The sequence below is a fragment of the Callithrix jacchus genome, chromosome 2 (assembly GCF_049354715.1).
Source record: "Callithrix jacchus isolate 240 chromosome 2, calJac240_pri, whole genome shotgun sequence".
NCBI lineage: Eukaryota > Metazoa > Chordata > Mammalia > Primates > Cebidae > Callithrix > Callithrix jacchus.
The window spans coordinates 101,666,476-101,688,262 of record NC_133503.1 but is presented as its reverse complement, the minus strand read 5'-3'; the positions used below and the strand labels follow the sequence as shown (position 1 = coordinate 101,688,262).

Here is a 21,787-nt window from a genome sequence, read left to right as displayed (position 1 = left end):
TCTTCAGAATTCATTCGGAATGATGTGGGAAACCACTAGAAGAAATACCATTTTAAACTGAGCTCTGCTTTTAAAAAGACCAATGCTAAAAATCAACTTAGTCCTTATGTTACCAAAAAGGGGGCCCTATCCAGACACCAAGAGAGGGTTCTCAGAATTCGCACAAGAAATAATTCAGGGTGAGGCCACAGAGCAAAGTGAAAGCAAGTTTATTAGAGAAGTAAAGAAATAAAAGAATGGCTACTGCATAGGCAGAGCAGCCTCAAAGGCTGCCGGTTGGCTATTATTATCATTATTTCTTGATCATATGCTAAACAAGCGGTGGATTATTCAGCAGTTTTCTGGGAAAGGCGGAGTAAGTTCCCAGGGAACTAGGGGTTCCTCTTCCTTTTAGACCATATAGGGTAACTTCTCGACATAGCCATGGCATTCATAAACTATTGTGGTGCGAGTGGGAGTGTCTTTCAGCATGCTAATGCATTATAATTAACATATAATGAGCAGTGGTCACTTTCATCACCATCTTGGTTTTGGCAGGTTTTGTCTGGCTTTTTTTTAACTGCATCCTGTTTTATCAGCAGGGTCTCTGTGTAACTGCATCTTCTGCAAGAATTTGTATTATTATATTTAAAGCAAAACATATTCTTAAATTGAGAGTGCTTTTGTTCTTAAGATAAAGGAACATACAGACATTTCCTGGGTCTGTTAAGTCCCAGGTCCATTTGTTAAACATTATTCATCTGTTCCCTTAACCATAAATATCCTGTGACTACAAGTTCTTTACCTCCTGGGAATGCAGCTGTGTAACTCTCAGCCTCATTTTACCCAGCCCCAATTCAAGATGGAATCACTCTGGTTCAAATGCCTCTGACACAAGCATGCATCATTTTATTTCTACCTTGAGGCATGCTCTTCTTTCTTTCTTTTTTCTTTTTTTTTTTTTTGAGACAGAATCTTTCGCTGTCACCCAGGCTGGAGTGCAGTGGCACAATGTTGGTTCACTGCAACCTCCACCTTCACCATGTTGCCCAGGCTGGTCTCAAACTCCTAGGCTCAAGAAATCCTCCCACTTCGGCCTCCCAGAATGCTAGAATTACATGCATGAGCCACTGCTCCCAGCCTGAGGCATGCTCTTAATCATACAATAATTAGCTGACACAATGTTCAGCAAACATTTTCTGTAAAGAGCCAGATGTAAATATGTTAGACATTTTGGTTCACACAGTTTCTGTCACAACTACTCAACTGTGCCACCATAGTATAAAAACAGGCATAGACATATGTGAACAAAGGAGCATAGCTATGTTCCAGTAAAACTCTGAAATTGAAATTTTATATAATTTTCATGTCATGAAATATTACTATTTTTTTCTCAAGCTTTTTTTTTCTTTATTTTCTAGAATGTATCTGAGATACATGTACAGAATGTGCAGGTTTGTCATATAGGTATACGTGTGCCATAGTGGTTTACTGTACCTATTGACCCATCCTCTAAGTTCCCTCCCCTCACCCCCCCCAACTCCTCAAAAGACCCTGGTGTGTGTTGTTCCCCTCTCTGTGTCCATGTGTTCTCAGTATTCAGCTCCCAGTAATGAACGAGAACATGCAGTGTTTGGTTTTCTGTTCCTGTGTTAGTTTGATGAGGATGATGGGTTCCAGCTTCATCCATGTCCCTGCAAAGGACATGATATAATTCTTTTTTATAGCTGCATGGTATTCCATGATGTATATGTACCACACTTTCTTTATCCAGTCTATCATTGATGGGCATTTGAGTTGAGTCCAAGTCTTTTTTTTTTTTTTCCAAGACAATGGCTGGCTCTGTTGCCCAGGCTGGAATGTGGTGGCATGATCTCAGCTCATTACAGCCTCCGCCTCCCAGGTTCAAGCAATTCTCCTGCCTCAGCCTCCTGAGTAGCTGGGACTACAGGCATGTGCCACGGTGCCAGGCTAATTTTTGTATTTTTAGTAGAGATGGGGTTTGACCATGTTGGCCATGCTCATCTTAAACTCCTGACCTCAGGTGATCTGCCTGCCTCAGCCTCCCAAAGTGCTGGGATTACAGGCATGAGCCACTGCACCTGGTCCCAAGTCTTTACTATTGTAACTAGTGTGCAATAAACATATGTGTCTTTATAGTACAATGATTTATATTCCTTTGGGCATATAACCAGTGATGGGGTTGCTGGGTCAAATGGTATTTCTGGTTCTAGATCTTTGAGGAATTGCCATACTGTCTTCCACAATTGTTAACTAACTTATACTCCCATCAACAGTATAAAAGCGTTACTATTTCTCCACAGCCTCACCAGCATATATTGTTTCCTGACTTTTTAATAATTGCCATTCTGACTGGTGTGAGATGGTATCTTATTGTGGTTTTGATTTGCATTTCTCTGATGATCAGTGATGTGGAACTTTTTTTCATATGTTGTTGGCCACATAAATGTCTTCTTTTGAGATGTGTCATGTCCATATCCTTTGCCCACTTTTTGATGGGGTTGTTTTTTCCATGTAAATATGTTTAAGTTATTTGTAAATTCTGGATGTTAAACCTTTGTCAGATGGGTAGATTGCAAAAATTTTCTCCCATTCTGTAGGTTGCCTGTTCACTCTCATGATAGTTTATTTTGCTGTGCAGAAGCGCTTTAGTTTTATTAGATCCCATTTGTCAATGTTGGCTTTTGTTGCAATTGCTTTTGGCTTCCTTCTCATGAAGTCTTTGCCCATGCCTATGTCCTTAATGGTATTACCTAGGTTTTCTTCTGGTGTTTTTATGGCTTGGGGTTTTACATTTAAATCTGTAATCCATCTTGACTTAATTTTTGTATAAGGTGTATGTAAGGAATGGGTCCAGTTTCACTTTTCTGCATATGGCTAGGCAGTTTTCCCAACACCACTTGCTGAATAGGAAGATCATTTTTCCCATTTACAACCATCTGATCTTCCACCACACATTTACAACCATCTGATCTGAAGATCAGATGTGTGGTGTTATTTCTGAGGTCTCTGTTCTGCTCCATAGTTGTATATGTCTGTTTTAGTACCAGTACCAGTACCATTGCTGCTTTGGTTACTGTAGCCATGTAATAGTCTGAAGTCAGGTAGCATGATACCTTCAGCTTTGTTCTTTTTGCTTAGGATTGTCTTGGCTATACAGAGTCTTTTTTGATTCCATATGAAATATAAAATAGTGAAGAATGTCAATGGTAGTTTGATGGGAATAGCATTGAATCTATAAATAACTTTGGGCAGTATGGCCATTTTCATGATATTGATTCTTCCTATACATGAGGTTGGGATGTTTTTCCATTTGTTTGTGTCCTTTTATTTCCTTGAGTAGTGGTTTGTAGTTCTCATTGAAGAGGCCCTTCACATCCCTTGTTAGATATATTCCTACGTATTTTTTTTTGTTTTTTTTGAGATGGAGTTTCGCTCTTGTTACCCAGGCTGGAGTGCAATGGCGCGATCGGCTCACCGCAACCTCCGCTTCCCGGGTTCAGGCAATTCTCCTGCCTCAGCCTCCGGAGTAGCTGGGATTATAGGCATGCGCCACCATGCCCAGCTAATTTTTTGTATTTTTAGTAGAGATGGGGTTTCACCATGTTGACCAGGATGGTCTCGATCTCTTGACCTCGTGATCCACCCGCCTCAGCCTCCCAAAGTGCTGGGATTACAGGCTTGAGCCACCGCGCCCGGCCAATTCCTAGGTATTTTATTGGCTCTCTGCTTGCCTATTGTTGATAATAAAGGAATGCCTGTGATTTTTGTACATTGATTTTGTATCCCGAGACTTTGCTGAAGTTGCTTATCAGTTCAAGAAGTTTTTGGGCAGAGAAGATGGAATTTTCTAAATATAAAATCATGTCATCTGCAGAGATAACTTGACTTCCTCTCTTCCTATTTGAATACCTTTCTTTCTCTTGCCTAATTGTCCTGGCCAGAACTTCCAATACATTCTGAATAGGAGTGGTAAGAGAGGGCAATTATGTCTTGTATGAGTTTTCAAAGGGAATGCTTCCAGTTTTTGCCCATTCAATATGAAATTGGCTGTGTGTTTGTCATTAATACGTCTTATTATTTGAGATATGTTCCATCAATACCTAGTTTATTGAGAGTTTTTAACATGAAGGGATGTTGAATTTTATCAAAGGTATTTTCTGCATCTATTGACATAATCATGTGGGTTTTGTCATTGGTTCTGTTTATATGATAGATTACGTTTATTGATTTGTGTACGTTGAACCAGCCTTATCCCAGGGATAAATCCAACTTGATCGTGGTGGATAAGGTTTTTCATATGCTGCTGGATTCAGTTTGCCAGTATTTTATTGAGGATTTTCATATCAATGGTCATCAGGAATATTGGCCTGAAGTTTTCTTTTTTTTTTTTTTTGTCTCTTCCCAGTTTTGGTATCAGGATGATGCTAGCTTCATAAAATGAATTAGGGAGGAGGCCCTCCTTTTGAATTGTTTGGAATAGATGCAGAAGGAATGGTACCAGCTCTTCTTTGTATTTCTGGTAGAATTCAGCTCTTAATATTTCTGGTCCTGGGTTCTTTTTGGTTGGTAGGCTATTAATTACTGCCTAAACTTCAGAACCTATTATTGGTCTGTTCAGGGATTAAACTATTTTTTTTTTTTGGTTTAGGCTTGGGAGATTGTATTTGTTTAGGTATTTATCCATTTCTTCTAGATTTTCTAGTTTGTATAGAGGCGTTTATAATATTCTCTGATGGTAGATTGTATTTCTGTGGGGCCAGTGGTGATATCCCCTTTATCATTTTTTATTGTGTCTATTTGATTATTCTTTCTCTTCTTCCTTATTAGCCTAGCTAGCGGTCTATCTATTTAGTTTTTTTTCCAAAAAACGAGCTCCTGGATTTGTTGAGTTTTTGGAGAGTTTTTTTGTGTCTCTATCTCCTTCAGCTCCCCTAATCTTAGTTATTTCTTGTCTTCTGCTAGCTTTGGATGAGTTTGCTCTTGACTCTCTAGTGCTTTTTATTGTGATGTTAGGGTGTTGATTTGAGATCTTTTTCATTTTCTGATGTGGGCATTTAGTTCTGTAAATTTCCCTTTATCACTGCTTTGTGTCCCAGAGATTCTGGTATGTTGTCTCTTTGTTCTCATCGGTTTCAAAGAACTTCTTGAATTCTGCCTTAATTTCATTATCTACTCAGGAGTCATTCGGGAGCAGGTTGGTCAATTTTCATGAAATTGTGTGGTTTTCAGTGAGTTTCTTAATCCTGAGTTCTAATATGATAGCAATGTGGTCTGAGAGAATGTTTGTTATTATTTCAGTTCCTTTGCATTTGCTGAGGCATGTTTTACTTCCAATTATGTGGTTAATCTTAGAATAAGTGCCCTGTGGCACTGAGAAGAATGTCTATTCTGTTTGTATGGGGTAGAGAATTCTGTACACATCTACTAGGTCCACTTGATCCAGAGCTGAATTCAGGTCTTGAATATCCTTTTTAATTTTCTGTTTCGTTGATATAATATTGACAATGTGGTGTTAAATTCTCCCACTAATACTGTCTAGGAGTCTAAGTCTCTTTGTAGGTCTCTAAGAACTTGTTTTGTGAATCTGGATGCTCCAGTATTGGGTGTATATATATTTAGAATAGTTAGCTCTTCTTGTTGAATTTTTCCCTTTACCATTATGTAATACCATTCTTTGTCTTTGTTGATTTAAAGTCTGTTTTGTCAGAGACTAGGTTTGCAACCCCTGCTTTTTTTTGCTTTCCATTGTTTGGTGAATTTTCCTCCATCCCTTTATTTTGAGACTGTGTATTTCTCTGCACGCAAGATGGGTCTCCTTAATACAGTACACTGATGGGTCTTTTTACTCCTTATCCAATTTGCCAATCTGTGTCTTTTCAGTGGGGCATTTAGCCCATTCACAGTTAAGGTTAGTATTGTTATATGTGAATTTGATCCTGTCATCATGGTGCTATTTGGTTATTCTACACACTAGTTGACTCACTTTCTTTGTAATGTCATTGGTCTTTATATTTTGGTGTGTTTTTGCAGTGGCTGGTACCAGTTTTTCCTTTCCATATTTAGTGTTTCTTTCAGGATCTCTTGCAAGTCAGGCCTGGTGATAATGAAATCCCTCAGCGTTTACTTGTCTGGAAATGATTTTATTTCTCCTTCACTTATGAAGCTCAGTTTGGCGGGATATAAAATTCTTGGTTGAAAATTCTTTTAAGATTGTTGAATATTGGCCCCCAATCTCTTCTGGGTTGCAGAGTTTCTGCTGAAAGGTCTGCTGTCAGTTTGATGGGCTTTCCTTTGTGGTGACCTAGCCTTTCTCTCTGGCTGCCTTTAACAGTTTTTCCTTCATTTCAACCTTGGAGAGTCTGATGATTATGTGTCTTGGGGTCAGTCTTCTTATGGAGTATCTTAGCAGTGTTATCTGTATTTCCTGAATTTGCACATTTGCCTTTCTTGCTAGGTTAAGGAAGAGCTCCTGGATAATATCCTGAATTGTATTTTCTAGCTTGTTTCCATTCTCTCCATCTTCTGATACTCCAATCGATTATAGGTTTGGTCTTTTTATGAAGTCCCATATTTCTTGGAGGCTTTGTTCATTTCTTTTACTTCTTTTTTCTCTATTCTTGTCTACATGTCTCATTTCAGTAAGGTAGTCTTCAAACTCTGATATCCTTTCTTTTGCTTGATTAATTCAGCTAATGATACTTGTGTATGCTTCACATAGTTCTCACGCTGTGTTTTTCATCTCCATTAGATCGTTTATGTTCCTCTCTAAACTGGTTATTCTAGTTATCAATTCCTCTAACCTTTTATCAAGTTTCTTAGCTTCTTTGCCTTGGGTTGTTAGAACATGATCCTTTGGCTCCTTGTTGTTTTTTATTACCCATCTTCTGAAACCTAATTCTGTCAATTCATCCTGTCTGATCCTCTGTCTAGTTCTATGCCCTTGGTGGAGACATGTTTTGATCATTTAGAGAAGAGGAATGCTGGCCTTTGGGTTTTTTGGCAATTTTTCATTGATTCTTTTTCATCTTCATGAGTTTGTCTAGTTTCAGTCTTTGAGGCTGCTGACCCTTGGATGGGGTTTTTCTGGGGGCCTTTTTGTTGTTGTCGTTGCTGATGCTGTTGTCACCTTCTGCCTGTTTTACTTTCAGTAATCTGGTCCCTCTTCTGTAAGGCTGCTGTAATTTTCTGGGGGTTCACTTTAGGCCCTGTTCATCTGATTCACTCCCATGCCTGGAGATGTCATTCAAGGAGGCTGAGAGCAGCAAAGATGGGTGCCTCCTTCTTATTCTGGGACCTCTGACCTCAAGGGGTACCATCCAGATGCCAGTAGGGTCATTCCTATATATGTTATCTGACAACCCCTGTTGGAGTGTCTTACCCAGTTGGGTGGCACAGGGAGCAGGACCCGTTTAACAAAATATTTTTTTCCCTTGGTTGAGAGGGTTTCTCTGCTGGGGGGGAAGCACACTCATCTGGGCTGCCCAGATTTCTCAGAACTACTAGGAGCAGAGGCTAAGTCTGCTGGTCTGCGGAGACTGTTGCCACCCCTCTCCCTAGGGGCTGAGGCTCTCTGAGGCTCTGGCTGGAGTTATTGGAGATCTTTTAGGGAAGACCCACTGAGGACGGTTGGGTCAGGGCTAGGCCTGAAGAGACACTCTGGTCACAGACTGCCACAGCTGTTCTGTTTGACTGTGGGGACAACTCTTGAAACCAAGACATCCAGCCTCCCTGGCTACAGCAGGGAAGAGTGCAGTCTGGAACTGTAGAAATGGGGGCAGCCCTTCCCCCACCTAGGGAGATTAGCGTGTTAGACAGTAGTGAGTCCCAGTGCTGGCTGCTGCCCATTCCCCAAAGAGCTCAAAGGGCTTAGACAGCAGGCAGCAGGTGCTAATAATCCCTCCTCCCCGGGAGTTTCGTAGGCTTAAGCAGATTCCAGCTGAGAGGCTCTAAGAATCTGAACATTTCAGGGTTCAAACACTAGGCCCCGGTGATGCTGGTTTGCAAGTGGGATTTCTGATCTTGGGGTTTCACAGTTTCATGGAAAAAAGCAGTAGGCTGTGGGAGGGGTTTCCCCTTCCCCATGTGACTCTCAGGTGGGCCACTGCACCACACTGCTCTTCCTTCTCTTCGTGGGTCACATCAGCCTTCTAGTCAATTTTGATGAGAGAAACTGCATACCTTGGTTGCTAGTGAAGGATTCACACACTTATTATGTGTTTTTTCTATGGAAGGCTCTGAACACTGCGGTTTCTAGTCAGCCATTTTGGCCTCACCCCTTTTCCTAACCATTTTAAAATGTAAAACCCACTCTGACTTCATGGGTCATATAAAAAGAGACTTTGGATCAGGTATAATGGCTCTTGGCTACAGCTACTCAGAATGTTTAGGTGGGAGGATTGCTTGAAGCTAGGAGTTTGAGACAAGCCTTGGCAACATAGTGAGACCCTTTATTAAAAAAAGAAGAAGAAGAAGAAGCAGCTTTGAGTTGGATTGGATTGGGCCCACAGTTTGTATTTTGCCATTTTCTGTTGAAATCATAATTTGTTACAATATTATATTGGGTTTTTATTTCTAGGCTACTGGAAGAAGAAATAACTTGGGGCACAAGATGAAAAATTACTGCCATTTGAACTCTCTTAAGTAACATATTCACTTATATATTTAAGACAAAAATGTAAAAGAAAAGTTACTGACATCTTAAGTGAATATAATTTGGGGCTGAGTATGGTGGCTCAAGCCTGTAATCCTAGCAATTTGGGAGGCCAAGGCAGGAAGATCACTTGAGCCCAGGAGTTCATGAACAGCCTGGAAAACATATCAAGGCTCTGTCTCTACAAAAAATAAAATAAAATAATTAGCTGGGCACAGTGGTACACACCTGTAGGCCCAGCTACTTGGGAAACTAAGGCAGGAGGATGCTTGAGGCCAGGAGGTTGAGACTGCATTGAGCCATGATCGTACCACTGCACTCCAGTCTTGGTGACAGAGCAAGAGTCTGTCTCAAAAAAAAAGTATATAATTTTTAAGGTGATAAATATGAGTGTATGTAAAGCAGAAAAGAAAAAAATCACTTTTGTAAGAAATCTGAAAGACACATCTAAATTTTTATAGCTCAGAAATACAATAGAAAGTCTGCTTAGAAATAAAGCTATTGAATGTAGAATTGTCTAAAGAATCTAAAACTATGGTATAGGTTACTTGTATGCAGTAGATGACAACCATCACTGAGTAATTTCCACAGCAATGAACAACGTCTAATACCTTCCAAAGTTCTTTGAATCACCAGTTTGATGGTACTTGAAGTTTCTTTAAACAGAATGAATCCTTTTATTTCATAAATATAAATAAAGCTTAAAATACATGTAAGGTTTAAAACAATGACACTATGTGCACTTAAATGAATAGTTTTAAGGGGTATCAACATCCTTTGCACCTTTTCCTAAAATCCATCTGCCTATAATGTCTGACTTCCCAGTGGTCCATAAGAAGGGCACACTGATGTCCCATCTCTCATCCCAAATCTCACCACAGCAGTTGGCTCTGGAGTCTAAATACCTTTGAGGAACCAAAAATAAAAATATCAAGTTTATTTTGCTCAAGAAAACCTTTTTCAATGATTCATTATATCACATATGTCTAATGCATATTTCTGTTAAAGGTAAAGTTTAGTCTGAGAAATAAGGTGTTGACCCATGTTCAGAATTTCTGAATTCAGAATAGGATAGACAGTATAGATCATGATACTTTTTCCTTTAAATGCAAATGGAATGTGTCATGAGGCTACCAAGTATTTGAAATACATTAGATAAGACCCACAGATAAAAAGTTAACATCACTTCCTCAGATAGGATATACTTATTCAAAAAGGTAGTTTAGAACCATTTAATCAAATTGTATCTTGAAAGATTGATTTCAGTTTTACTCAATCATTCCATTTTACTTAAAAAATATTTAAGATTTTGTATCTTCTATTAAAAATAAATACACATATTTAAATAGTGATAAAATTTTAGTTGTCAAACATGAGCAAGAGTGTTCATAGAGTTTCATATTTATTGTAATAATAAGTAAACAAAAGTGTTTGAAAGTATTGTGAATCATTGTCCTAGAAAGCTATGTGGGAGTCAGAATGGCTATTATTAAAAAGCCTAAAAGCAGCAGATATTGGCAAGGCTGGGGAGAAAAGGGATTGCTTATACACTATTGGTGGGAATTTAAATTCAACCACTGTGGAAAAGTAGTTTGGAGATTTCTCAAAGAACTTACAACTACCATTCGACCCAACAATCCAACTACTGAGAATATATCCAACAGAAAACAATTTTTTCTACTAAAAAGACACACACACTCTCATGTTCATCGCAGCACTATTCACAATAGCAAAGACATGGAATCAACCTAGGTGCCCATCAACGGTGAACTGGATAAAGAAAATGTGGTAATTATTCACCATGGAATACCATGCAGTTGTTAAAAGAAAGAAATCACATCCTTTGCAGCAACATGGATGCAGCTGGAGCCCATTATCTTAAGTGAGTTGATGCAGAAACAGAAAACCAAATACCACACATTCTAACTTAAAAGTGGGAGCTAAACATCAGGTACTCATGGACATAAAGATGGCAACAATAGACACAGAAGACTACAAGAGGGAAGGAGGAGGAGAGACAAGGGTTGAAAAACTAACTATGCTTAGTACCTGGGTGAAAGAATCATTCGTACCCCAAACCTCAGCATCATGCAATATACCCAGGTAACAAGCCTGCACCTGTACCTCCTGAATCGAAAGTTGAAAAAGAAAAGGAAGATAGGTGTGGCACTTGGTTCCTGCAGAGGGAGCAAGAAACCACGGAGAGTCTGGAAGCATGGGGAAATTTGGGGGACAGCACAGGAAGTTACTGAGGAATCCAAACACAAGTACCTACTTTACAATTTTTCCAAAGAACAGCCCTAATGCTACTTACTAAATCTACTTCTTTTCCTATTCCTTTATTTTGAGGTTGGGCAGGAAAGGAGAAGAAGAGGAAGTAGCTTAACACAAATTGTGCAAACGAACTGACATTTTTGAAGGCAAAAGTAAAGCTTGAGGGAGCTGCATATGTTCCTGGCTGGGTCTGAGAGGAAAACTAACAAAGTAACAAGAAAAGCACTTACAACTTTATTTAATACAAATTAAATGTGACATGGGAGGCTTCATAAGGAAATGAACACTGAAAGGAACAGTTAAACCCAAGTTTTTAAAATAGTAGTTTCAATGAAGAATGGAGAGTCGTGGAGAAGTACGATTTAGTAAATAGTGAAGCTCCTATCATACACTAGGGAAAACTTAGTGAGGCCTTTTTTTTTTTTTTTTTTTTTGAGATTACTTTTTCTATCTCTTCAGAGATAAGGATGATCCTTTCCTCCAGATAAAGGGAAGACGCCTCTCACATGAGGGTCTTTGGGAGGTCAGAAAATCCTTTCTATGGTTTTATGACCTGTTTCAGGGGACGAAGGGCAAGGGGAAGGTGAGAATGACCTTACTGTTTCTGATGTTTTCTCAGATTTCTTCAGCCATAAATATTTAGTCTGAACCCCATCATCATAAAATTTAATTCTCCCAACAACTCTGTGGGAATAGATATGATTCCCTCAGCAACAAGATAAAGGAAATGAGGCTGAGAGAGTCTAAGTGAATCTTATAAATATGTAGTTAACAGGTGATTTTTATAGAAAACTCAAACTCTGTATTCTGACTCTAAAACCCATGTTCTTTCATCTACACCTGAATTTCACAACCACAAGGTAGAGCTAGGTTCAGTCAACACTTCTCATTATAAGATGTTGTTCCTCATCAGAGAACACCATCTCAGGCTTGCAGAAAGAACAAGGTGCTTGAAGTAGAAAAGATTATGTCTCCATGTAGAACTTCCTCAATAATTAATTCCCCAGTGCCTTTAAGATGCTAAGACAGATTTTTTACAAGAAGCCAGCAGCTGTTAAAAAGGTGAAGAAGAAGAAGTGTGCTCTGGAAAATTTTCATGTTTAAGAAATCCACCCTTTATTTTAAAACTAGGCTACTAGGAGACGGAGAAAACTTCATTAAAAACACTTTCTACCCCAGAGTGGGAAGAAAACCTCTATTAGATAGAAGAGAAAGAAATAGATTCAAGGGCAGCTTCTTAAAGAATTCCTCAGAGTCTCATCTAAAATTTTCAGTTTCTGTTTTAACAGTCAGACTGCCAAGAAAGAAAATAGGAAGTAAAAGAAAAAATCAAATTAATTTGAAGCCTCTTATTTAGAAAAATCCTCTAAGGTCATTAAGACTATAAAATTGACAAATGAAAGAATAATTTCTTTTTTAATTTCTCCTATAATTTTCCAGAGCCCCTAAAATCTTCACAAAGACTCTTTGACATCATCAAAGCTAGAATGAATAAAATGGTAGAACTTATTTAAAAGTGTACTGTCTTGGGTCTTTAAGAGTAGGAAGAAATAAAAGTATTCTTGGGGAGATTAGAGAAGATCTATGAAAAATCTTAAAAGCAAAGCCAGAAAAATCAATAAAATAAGGAAAGACAGCACAAAGAAGTAAATAAATAAAATAAGGAAAATTTTAAAAAGTTAAAAAATAAAAATTTAATACAGGTAGAAAAATAAAAGCACAAAGAGAATAATTTTAGTGGAAATAAAAATTAAATTTATGTAAAAATTTTCTTAGATAATTGAGGATATGGATTACACCAATCTGATGTAGAGGAGGAAAGGTATTTTTCAATAATCTTAGGGTCCCTGTCTAGGCCTAAAAATCAAACTGATGACAGATTAGTAGAAGGAAAGCATACAAATTTACTTAATATGTTTTACATGACATGAGTGCCTTTATGAAGAAATGAAGACTCAAAAAGACAGTTAAGTCATCTCTCTCTCTCTCTCTTTTTTTTTTTGGACAGGATCTCTCTCTGTCTCCCAGGCTGGAGTACAATGGTGTGATCATAGTTTACTGCATCCTCAAACCCCTGGCCTCCAGAGATCCTCCTGCCTCAGCCTCCTGAGTAGCTGGGGCTACAGCCATGTACCACCACTCCCAGCTAATTTAAAAATTTTTTTTGAAGAGATGAAGTCTTGGTATGTTGCCTGGGCTGGCCTCCAACTCCTTGCCTCAAAGTGATTCTCCCACGTTAGCCCCACCAAAGCATTTGGATTATAGGCATGAACTACCATGCCAGACCTGAATTTGTCTTAATAGTAGGTTTCATGAAGATAAATATGATGAGACAAAATGGATATGATCAATGGTATTAAACTAGGGGAAACTTAGCAAGGCCTGTTTGTTTAAATTCTTCTGGGCATCTTTGTGTCTTTGGAGATAAAGGGTCTCCAGGTTTGGATCATAATCTTGAAAGACACAATCCCAAACACCATAATTCTGAATGTTAAAATCTCGAGTCTAAAATCTCTAACATTCAAAATCCCCAATATCACAATCACAGGATAATTGCATCATGTTAGGCAGAACTATTACCTTGTTATTATCTTTATTTGGAAATTAAGTATGGTTTTAGGAGATGAACATGGGTGCCAAGTTGAGAAGAGGTGGAGTTGTGGACTTAATTATAGGTGTCAACTTGACTGGATTAAGGAATACTTAGAAATCTAGTAAAGCAATTTGCTGTGCTATGTATTTCATCTTAACATCATTTCCGATACTGGAGGTACCAATTATGTAGAGACTTTTAGAGAGTTCTAATTTGTTTTCTGCATTTTTTTCCCACAAATTTGACTGCATGAACACTTTGTGTGTAAGAACCATGCATATACAGTAAACTGTTGAAACTTCCTCAATAAAAGAAGAGATGACCCTCTCTCTTCATTTTGAATTTGTGAAAGATACATGAATTGGTGAAAGTTAAAATTTCTGGAGATCTTGGCTTTGGGGGCAACTGCATATGTGATGGTCACCCATTGTAGTTTTTGTTTGTTTGTTGTTGTTGTTGATTAGCAACATGGTCTCACTCTGTTGCTCAGGCTGAAGTGCAGGAGTGCAGTGGCTAGATCATAGCTCACTGAAGCCTTAAACTGGTGGGCTCAAGGGATCCTCCCACCTCAGCCTCCCCAATAGCTAGGACTATAGGAATGTGCTACCATGCTTAGCTAATTATTAAATTTTTCATAGAGACAGGGTCTCACTATGTTGCCCATGTTGATCTTGAACTCCTGGCCTCAAGGGATCTTGCTGCCTCAGACTCCCAAAGTGTTAGGTGTGAGCAACTGTGCCTGGCCCCATCACAGTTTTTAACCAATCTTGTCAAAAGACTTAGGTTGTTGGTCATGGTATTTCAAATAACTGTAGTTACAAAGTGGTTGCACACAACTAGCAATCATGGTAATATGTGTTTGTACAGTTCCCTTTTTGACCTATTTCTTCATGAATATGGTTCATCTGCCCATAACTGTTATACCTGTGCAACTGTGGATAGTGTACCTCAATGTTTATACTTGCAAAAATAATATGTATATTATTATTGCCGATTTTATTGTGTAAAGTAGCCTATGAAGTGTTCTGTTGAATTTTTATATGTTTTTTAAATAAATTCCCTTTAAAAATATAGATAAAATCTTTTAAAGAAATTTTAAATGACTTTTTCCACATTCATATTTTGAGGATTATAGTCATTTGGGATTATGGCATTCAGGACTGTGTCTTTCCAGATTATGATTGGCTCCTGGATGCTCCTTCCTCCAGGTATAGGAGGACACCTCTCATATGCGGGTCTTATGACCTGCTTCAGGAAAAGGTCAGAAAATCCTTCCTAGGTTTTATGACTTGCTTCAGGGGAGAGCAGTGGGAAAAGGTCAGAGAGACTTTCTTTCTCCTTTGATTTTCTCAAATTCTTTCAGTTTAAAATATACATTATACTAAGGCATCATATTTTGGGGTAGGATGTTCTGAGCCCCATCCCTGACCTTTTAAACTAGGTTACTGGAAGGGTAAACAGGCCTCAGAGCTGGTACAAGATAAAAAAGTTCAGAGAAGTTACATTAAATAAGTAGAGAGAAACAGATGCCTTCATGCAAGATTTTCTAAACTGTTTCCCAGTACCTTCAATAATTAAGATAAAATACTTCAGAGGGTAAAAAAGAAATGTTGGAGAAAGGAAAAGAAGTATTAAATAAATTGCTGTATCAAAATTATGAATTTTCTAAATTACTGTGGTATTGAAATCTAAATGCCTCAAGGAAAAGAGTTTTTTTCCATGTAAATATTTTGTAAATACATTAATTTAGTATTAGAAAAATCAATTTTAGGGCTTTATGGCTATGTAACTAGAGGAAAAGAAGAATCAATTTATCTTATTTAGCAAACTCATCAGTGTGGGAAATTGATTTTCAACTATGATCTCCTGTGAAGGAATTTAAAATACACACACACACACACACACACACACACTCACTCACTCACTCCAGGTCTCACCTTCCAGAGATTTTGATTTAATTGATCTGGGGTAGGAATCTAGTACTATATTTTAAAACGTCCCCTGGTGATATTTATCCTCATGTGTGTAGCCAAGGCACAGATTCACCGGCAGTATAGAATTGAGGATATGCATTAAGAAACTTTTAAACTGGGTACAGTGGCTCACGCCTATTTCCCAGAACTTTGGAAGACTGAGGTTGGAGGGTTGCTTGAGGCCAGGAGTTCGAGACCAGCCTGAGCAACATAGTGACACCCTCTATCTACAGAAAAACAACAAAAAAGTCCAGTATGGAGGTGCATGCCTACAGTCCCAGCTACTCGAGAGGCTGAGTCGGGATGATTGCGTGAGCCTTGGAGTTTGAGGCTGCAGTGAGCTGAAATTGTGCCACTGCACTCCAGCCTGGATGACAAAGCAAGGCCATGAGTCAATAAAAAGGAAAAAAGAAAAACAAACTTATTTTAACCAAAAAAATGTTTACCTTTGAATAGTAAAATACTTCAGCTTGTATTTTATTTACTTTTATTTTTATACATTTTTCTATTCACTTGTATTTTATAAACATTGCTGTATGATGAAGTAGAATTTTAAAATTAAGAATTACTATTGTAAATAATTTCACAGGGCCTTAAGTGTCTTCAACATACATTTTAAAACTTATGCTGCAAAGTCTTTTTGTGGCAGAAAGAAACAATTATTTTTAATATTATTTATAAATTATTACTTTTTTTGAGACACGATTTCACTCTGTCACCCAGGCTGGAGTGCTGTGTTACAATCACAGCTCAGTGCTGCCTTGAACTCCCTGGACTCAGGTGATCCTTCTACCTCAACCTCCCAAGTTATTGGGACTACAGACATCCACCACCATGCCTGGCCAGTTTTTGGTGGGGTTTTGCCATGTTGCCCACACTGGTCTCAAACTCCTGGGTTCAAGCAATCCACCCACCTCAGCCTCCCAAAGTGCTAGGATTATAGGTGTGAGAAACTGCATCCAGTCACTATAAAAAGTATTACTGATTGAAGTAATAGTTGATGTGATATCAGAAGTGTGGTCAGGAATTAATTACACTAAGGGGTGAGGACCATAGCATGGACAAATACCTGAGGTAGGAGAGTGCATAGCCATAGAAGACACCAGAGGAGGTCCAGAGGGCAGAAAGAGAAAATGGTCAAGATATTTACCTCTGACAGGTCACAATGGATTAGCTGTGTCCCTCTGTGGAAGGCCCCATCTCCTGTCTGTTCAACCCTCTGTCTGTTTATGTTATCCGTCTCCTGGATTTACCCCTCAGGCCTAGAGATTATAACCAGTCTCCATGTTTACTATCCCTGGATTAGGGAATGAGCCCTTGTTACTTTCCCAAACCAAAAACTAGCTTCAAAGTACTCAGTTTAAGGGTATCAATTATTCCAAATAGGACTGATACAGATACTATCTCCACATTTTTTTTTTTTTGAGACCGAGTTTCACTCTTGTTACCCAGGATGGAGTGCAATGGCGCGATCTCGGCTCACCGCAACCTCCGCCTCCCGGGTTCAGGTAATTCTCCTGCCTCAGCCTCCTGAGTAGCTGGGATTACAGGCACGCACCACCATACCCAGCTAATTTTTGTATTTTTAGTAGAGACGGGGTTTCACCATGTTGACCAGGATGGTCTCAATCTCTTGACCTCGTGATCCACCCACCTCGGCCTCCCAAAGTGCTGGGATTACAGGCTCAGCCTTATCTCCGCATTTTAATACTCAAAAGCAAAACCAAGCCCACACATTTCTGATACCCTCATTTGCTTGAATGCCAACATGAATTACATTCCACTAATCAGATATAGCCTCCTGCAATGTTTATTTGGAGCTGAGTTATGCAGGGAAACAGGTAGGTACAGAGCACCCATTTTGCTATCATGGATTATTGCAGAGCAGGTGTTTCCATGAAGCTCATTCAGAGACACAGAACAACTATGAGTATATAGAATAAGGATTTATTTTAGGAATTGGACAGTATACAGTTGAGAGAAGTGCTGAGGCAATAAAGTTCTGGAGAAAATAAAGGAGTTGAAGGATTATGAAAAGGTGAGTTGCTCTAAAGTACTGGCACAGATGAACAAGTCAGAGCTTCGGGAAAGCCAGGCACATCCAGCTGCTAGAGTGGGACTCTACAGGGCTAGTGTCAGCATGTATGAAAAGCTGTTTCCTCTTCTTAACTGTTGCCTCTAAGTTCACAACTTTTCAAATCCCTCTCATATTTCTCTTTTGGCCAGCTCTAACCAGGAACCAAACCATGGTCTTGAGGTCTTTCGGGGAGTTTGGGGGCCTACATTTTCACTTGTGGTTGCTAGATAGCAGAGGACACCAGCCAGACTCCAATGTAGGGTTAAACTGACATAATCATGTGCAGCAGTAGACTTTGTTGGCTCTACTGGCAGATGCAATGTTGGCAGCAGCTGAGGGCATCCCCACAGAGGGGGTTTGGGGGGTCTCTCTGAAGTTTCCTTTTTGGCCCTAGTATTGTACCAAATTGTCCCAGCCATTTTGAACATGACCTGGTCTGCATATAGCTTTATCTGGCCTTGTTGGACACATCATAGCAGCTGGAGAATTTATTAGCATGAGTCAGGTTGTACCTGGCAAGGAGAGGGAAAAATCCTAGAATATGGTGACCATGTGTGATCAGCAAGCCTTCCTGAAGGGATATCATGTTCACTTTTCTGTTTCTACCTGCAACTAAATTCCTGCTCCAGATGGAAACTCCTTGAGAACAGGCTCTAGAGACACAGAATCTCTAATCAATTATCAGTTAAAGATGATTATTCTTCTCAGGATAAAAGGAAATCTTTTATCTGAGAAACAAAGCAGGGTTTCATCAATTATTAAACAAAAGGTTTGGCCAGGGACAGTGGCTTCTGTAATCCTAGCACTTTGGGAGGCAAGGTGGGTGGATCATGAGGTCAAGAGATAGAGACTATCCTGACCAACATGGTGAAACCCCTTCTCTACTAAAAATACAAAAATTAGCTGGGCATGGTGGCATGCACCTGTAGTCCCAGCTACTCAAGAGGCTGAGGCAGGAGAATCACTTGAACCCAGGAGGCAGAAGTTGCAGTGAGCCGAGATTGCACCACTGCACTCCAGCCTGGCAACAGAGTGAGACACCATCTCAAAAAACAAAAAAAAAGGTTTGACTACATACTCTATTTTGTGAAGAAATTTGCTAGAGAAACAAATTACATGATTTCACCCCATATTCTCTTTTTATAAATTACTGGTAAGAAAACACAAGCACATAAACAAGAGTATATAAAACATGTAATTAAAATAAAAGACCTAGCAGATGACATGATTGTCACTGTAGAAAATCTGAAAGACTTGACAAAAAGCTCCAGGAAGTAATAAGCAATTATAGCAGGGTTGCAGGATAAAAGATTAATATGAAAAAAAAAGTGAATTGCTTTCCTATATACCAGCAATGGACAAGTGGAAGATTAAATTAACAACACAATACAATTTACATTAGCACACACAAAAATAAAATACTTAGCTATAAATCTAACAAAATGTGTATAAGATTTGTGCGAGAAAAATTACAAAACTGTGATGAAAGAAATCAAAGAACTAAATGAATTGGAAGATATTCCATGTTCATGGATAAGGAAGACTCAATATTATCAAAATGTCAGTTCTTCCCAGTGTGATCTATAGATTTAATGCAATACCAATCAAAATCCCAGCAAATTATTTTATGGGTATTGACAAACTGATTCTAAAGTTTATATGTGTCATCCCAGGGTCTCCCCTGGTATGAAAGAGGATGGGACCTGCTGGGCAGGCTGAGTGTCTATAGGGGTTTGACAAGCAAATGAGCTGTATGTGGTCGTATGTGGCAGTGAAAATACAAAGGTTAGTTGTTCCCTAAATAGCAATTTAATTGTCTGGAAAAAGATTGTTATCTCTTCAGCCCAGCAACTGGATTCAGCTCTGTTATAGTGGCTGCCCCTAAACAGCATTGAGATAGGGTCTTGCTTTGTTGCCCAGTCTTGGAGTGCAGTGGTGTGATCAAAGCTCACTGTAATCTCAAACTCCTGGGCTCAAGTGCTCCTTCATCTGTGGCCTCCCAAAGTGCTGAGATTATAGGCATGAGCCACTGCACCCAGCCCTAGAAAAAGAAACGTTTAAAAATCACCAGTAGTCTTACAACCAAGAGGTAACCATACGTTTTTTCAAATGCAATCATATCAAATGATGTCAAATACTACATACAGTTTTTTAATCTGCTTTTTACGTGTCTTAAAACACAAAATATTACAATAAAATGCATATATCTTTCAAATATTAAAAAACAAAAAGTGAAGTTTATATCAACAGGCAAAAGACACATAATCGCCAACACAATATTAAATCTGAGGGAGAAGAACAAAGTTTAAGGACTGATAATACTCAGCTTCAAGACATACTACAAGGCTACAGTAATCCAGACAATGTGGTATTGGCAAAAAAAAAAAAAAAAAAAAAAAAAAGACACATTGATCAATGGAATATAGTAGAAGCCCAGAAATAGACCCATATAAATAGAGTCAATTGGTCTTTGACAAAGGGCTTCCAATACATGGAAGTTTCCTCCATGTATTGCCTTTGCCCTTTGTCAAAGACCAATGGGCAAATAGGTTTTTCAACAAATGGTGCTGAAATGACTGAACATTCACATTCAAAAAAATTAATCTAATCCCAAACCTTATACTATTCATGAAAATTAACTCAAAATGAATCATATACCTAACTATAAAATGAGAAACTATAAAACTCTTAAAATATAGCAAATCTCTTAAAAGATAATTTTGAGTTCATTGAGGACTTTTTAGATGCAACACCAAAGGCATAATTCATAAAAGAAATAATTAAAAAGAAAGCTGGAATTCAAAAAAATTAAAAATTTCTGCTCTGCAAAAGACACTGCCAAGAGACTTAAAAGGCAAACTGCAGACTGAGAGAATTTGGAAAAGATAAATGACTGTTATCAAAAATATACAGAGAACACTTAAAACTCAACAATAAGAACACAAAAAGTTCAATAAAAAAATGGGTTAAAGACCTTAACAGACACATCACCAAAGAAGATGTACAAGTGGCAAATAGCATATGAAAAGATGCTCCACATCATATGTCATCAGAGAAATGTAAACTAAAACAACAGTAAGATACCACTACATACCTATTAGAATGGTATTAGAATGCCCAAGATTCAGAACACGGACAACACCAAATATTATACTAACAAGGATGTGGAGCAACAGGAAATCTCATTCATTGCTTTTGGGAATGGAAAATGGTACAGCCACTTTAGAAGGCAGTTTGATAATTTATTACAATGCTAAACATGTCCTTACTATACAGACTAGCAGTCACACTCCTTGATATGTACCCATGGATATTTATAGCAACCAACATGTCCTTTAGTAGGTGAAAGGATAAATAAATTGTGGTATATCCAGACAATGAAATACCAATCAAGCCATAAACAGACATGGAGGAAATTTATATGCATATTACTAAGTGAAAGAAATCAATCTGAAAAGTCAATATACTGTGTAATTCTAACTATATGACTTATGTCTTCTTTTTCTTCTAACATTTAAAAAAGTATGAAAGTAATCTCTTTTATTGTGTTATTGTGTTTGTACTGTTCAGTGATCTCCTTTTACCCCTTCATATTCCCTTGGGCCTGATTCTCTTGACAGAAAATATTTAGCTAGGGGAGGGGAGAAAACATAGGCCGTTGCTTATGTCACCCTAGATTATTTAGGAGTGTTGCAATGTCTAGGAATAAAACAATCTAGGCTCAACCACTCATTTATCTCACTCCCGACCCCAGCCTATGCCTACCACTCTGAAACAGGGGCTGCCTTTTAAAATTTTAACTGTTTATCCTGTGGCCATTTGAGTGTGGGGGGTGGAAATGGAGGTCTGAGGACATAGGAAGATGGTGAGAGGTGGAAATAAAGGCCTACACTGACCCTTATCAGCTCCAGTCTGTAGCCAAGTTTCTGCACTACTCATTGTTACCCAATACCTCCAGGGGGCACTTGGATAGGGCTGCTACACAAGGCATTGCAACAGCCAATGGGCTTGTCTAGGAGATGTTAAGGGACAGAGAAGGGAGGAACTAAAGAAGGCCTCCCCAGCCCATGCCTGTCCCTCATGTCTGGCCTTCATTTACTCTACCTACACATTCCTCTTCCTCTTCACATTACCTTTCTCGCCCATACACATACTCCATATCCATGTGCTTTCCACAGTTTGGGGGGTTGGCATTGGAACACACCAACCACCTTCTA

The 21,787-nt window shown here is 38.7% G+C and overlaps 1 protein-coding gene across 17 annotated transcripts in view; it reads left to right on the top strand.

The window, feature by feature from the left end:
* The window catches only part of LOC128931339 (uncharacterized), a 241,011-nt gene that overhangs the window by 17,537 nt on the left and 201,687 nt on the right, over positions 1-21,787 (top strand). For 2 of the 17 annotated variants that reach the window (XR_013532183.1, XR_013532185.1), the window contains one exon: positions 12,936-13,873. The exons of the other annotated variants lie outside the window; for them this stretch is intronic. The gene's annotated coding sequence lies outside the window, so the exon portion shown is untranslated. Of the gene's footprint in view, positions 1-12,935; positions 13,874-21,787 lie in introns of those variants that run through there. 17 annotated transcript variants of the gene reach the window in all.